Below are 3494 nucleotides of genomic sequence, written 5' to 3' on the forward strand. Positions count from 1 at the left end.
TCTGGGTTCTTTCCAGCTTCTGGCTATTATAAATAGGGCTGCTATGAACATAGTGGAACATGTGTCCTTTTTTCCGGTTGGGACATCTTCTGGATATATGCCCAGGAGAGGTATTGCTGGATCCTCCGGTAGTACTATGTCCAATTTTCTGAGGAACCGCCAGACTGATTTCCAGAGTGGTTGTACAAGCTTGCAATCCCACCAACAATGGAGGAGTGTTCCTCTTTCTCCACATCCTAGCCAGCAACTGCTGTCACCTGAATTTTTGATCTTAGCCATTCTGACTGGTGTGAGGTGGAATCTCAGGGTTGTTTTGATTTGCATTTCCCTGATGATTAAGGATGTTGAACATTTTTTCAGGTGTTTCTCTGCCATTCGGTATTCCTCAGGCGAGAATTCTTTGTTCAGTTCTGAGCCCCATTTTTTAATGGGGTTATTTGACTTTCTGGAGTCCACCTTCTTGAGTTCTTTATATATATTGGATATTAGTCCCTTATCTGATTTAGGATAGGTGAAGATCCTTTCCCAATCTGTTTGTGGTTTTTTTGTCTTATTGATGGTGTCTTTAGCCTTGCAGAAGCTTTGTAGTTTCATGAGGTCCCACTTGTCAATTCTCGATCTTACAGCACAAGCCATTACTGTTCTATTCAGGAATTTTTCCCCTGTGCCCATATCTTCAAGGCTTTTCCTCACTTTCTCCTCTATAAGTTTCAGTGTCTCTGGTTTTATGTGAAGTTCCTTGATCCACTGAGACTTGACCTTAGTAAGGAGATAGGAATGGATCGATTCGCATTCTTCTACATGTTAACAACCAGTTGTGCCAGCACCATTTGTTGAAAATGCTGTCTTTCTTCCACTGGATGTTTTTAGCTCCCTTGTCGAAGATCAAGTGACCGTAGGTGTGGGGGTTCATTTCTGGGTCTTCAATTCTATTCCATTGGTCTATTTGTCTGTCACTATACCAGTACCATGCAGTTTTTATCACAATTGCTCTGTAATAGAGCTTTAGGTCCGGCATGGTGATTCCACCAGAGGTTCTTTTATCCTTGAGAAGAGTTTTTGCTATCCTAGGTTTTTTGTTATTCCAGATGAATTTGCAGATTGCACTTTCTAATTCGTTGAAGAATTCATTTGGAATTTTGATGGGGATTGCATTGAATCTGTAGATTGCTTTTGGCAAGATAGCCATTTTTACAATGTTGATCCTGCCAATCCATGAGCATGGGAGATCTTTCCATCTTCTGAGATCTTCTGTAATTTCTTTCTTCAGAGACTTGAAGTTTTTATTATACAGATCTTTCACTTCCTTAGTTAGAGTCACGCCAAGATATTTTATATTATTTGTGACTATTGAGAAGGGTGTTGTTTCCCTAATTTCTTTCTCAGCCTGTTTATTCTTTGTGTAGAGAAAGGCCATTGATTTGTTTGAGTTAATTTTATATCCAGCTACTTCACCGAAGCTGTTTATCAGGCTTAGGAGTTCTCTGGGGGAATTTTTAGGGTCACTTATATATACTATCATATCATCTGCAAAAAGTGATATTTTGACTTCATCTTTTCCAATTTGTATCCCTTTGATCTCCTTTTGTTGTCGAATTGCTCTGGCTAGGACTTCAAGTACAATGTTGAATAGGTATGGAGAAAGTGGACAGCCTTGTCTAGTCCCTGATTTTAGAGGGATTGCTTCAAGCTTCTCACCATTTACTTTGATGTTGGCTACTGGTTTGCTGTAGATTGCTTTTATCATGTTTAGGTATGGGCCTTGAATTCCTGATCTTTCCAAGACTTTTATCATGAATGGGTGTTGGATCTTGTCAAATGCTTTTTCCGCATCTAACGAGATAACCATGTGGTTTTTGTCTTTGAGTTTGTTTATATACTGGATTACGTTGATGGATTTCCGTATATTGAACCATCCCTGCATCCCTGGGATGAAACCTACTTGGTCAGGATGGATGATTGTTTTGATGTGTTCTTGGATTCGGTTAGCAAGAATTTTATTGAGGATTTTTGCATCAATATTCATAAGAGATATTGGTCTGAAGTTTTCTATCTTTGTTGGGTCTTTTTGTGGTTTAGGTATCAGAGTAATTGTGGCTTCATAGAATGAGTTGGGTAGAGTACCTTCTGTTTCTATTTTGTGGAATAGTTTGTGAAGAACTGGGATTAGATCTTCTTTGAAGGTCTGATAGAACTCTGCACTAAACCCATCTGGTCCTGGGCTTTTTTTGGTTGGGAGACTATTAATGACTGCTTCTATTTCTTTGGGGGATATAGGGCTGTTTAGATCATTAACCTGATCTTGATTCAACTTTGGTACCTGGTATCTGTCTAGGAACTTCTCCATTTCATCCAGGTTCTCCAGTTTTGTTGAGTATAGCCTTTGGTAGAAGGATCTGATGGTGTTTTGGATGTCTTCAGGATCTGTTGTTATGTCTCCTTTTTCATTTCTGATTTTGTTAATTAGGATGCTTTCCCTGTGCCCTCTAGTGAGTCTGGCTAAGGGTTTATCTATCTTGTTGATTTTCTCAAAGAACCAACTCCTTGATTGGTTGATTCTTTGAATAGTTTTTCTTGTTTCCACTTGGTTGATTTCACCCCTGAGTTTGATTATTTCCTGCCGTCTACTCCTCTTGGGTGAATTTGCTTCCTTTTGTTCTAGTGCTTTTAGGCGTGTTGTCAAGCTGCTAATGTGTGCTCTTTCTAGTTTCCTTTTGGAGGCACTCAGAGCTATGAGTTTTCCTCTTAGAAATGCTTTCATTGCGTCCCATAAGTTTGGGTATGTTGTGGCTTCATTTTCATTGAACTCTAAAAAGTCCTTAATTTCTTTCTTTATTCCTTCCTTGACCAAGGTATCATTGAGAAGAGTGTTGTTCAGTTTCCACGTGAAGGTTGGCTTTCTATTATTTATTTTGTTATTGAAGATCAGCCTTAGTCCATGGTGATCTGATAGGATGCATGGGACAATTTCAATGTTTTTGTATCTGTTGAGTCCTGTTTTGTGCCCAATTACGTGGTCAATTTTGGAGAAGGTACCATGAGGTGCTGAGAAGAAGGTGTATCCTTTTGTTTTAGGGTAAAATGTTCTGTAGATATCTGCCAGATCCATTTGATCCATAACTTCTGTTAGTTTCACTGTGTCCCTGTTTAGTTTCTGTTTCCATGATCTGTCCATTGGTGAAAGTGGTGTGTTGAAGTCTCCCACTATTATTGTATGAGGTGCAATGTGTGCTTTGAGATTTACTAAAGTTTCTTTAATGAATGAGGCTGCCTTTGTATTTGGAGCATAGATATTCAGGATTGATAGTTCCTCTTGGAGGATTTTACCTTTGATGAGTATGAAGTGCCCCTCCCTGTCTTTTTTGATGACTTTGGGTTGGAAGTCAATCATATCTGATATTAGAAAGGCTACTCCAGCTTGTTTCTTCAGACCATTTGCTTGGAAAATTGTTTTCCAGCCTTTCATTCTGAGGTAGTGTCTATCTTTTTCTCTG

Source organism: Mus caroli, unplaced genomic scaffold (assembly GCF_978045245.1).
Source record: "Mus caroli unplaced genomic scaffold, Mus_caroli_1 scaffold_5, whole genome shotgun sequence".
Lineage (NCBI taxonomy): Eukaryota > Metazoa > Chordata > Mammalia > Rodentia > Muridae > Mus > Mus caroli.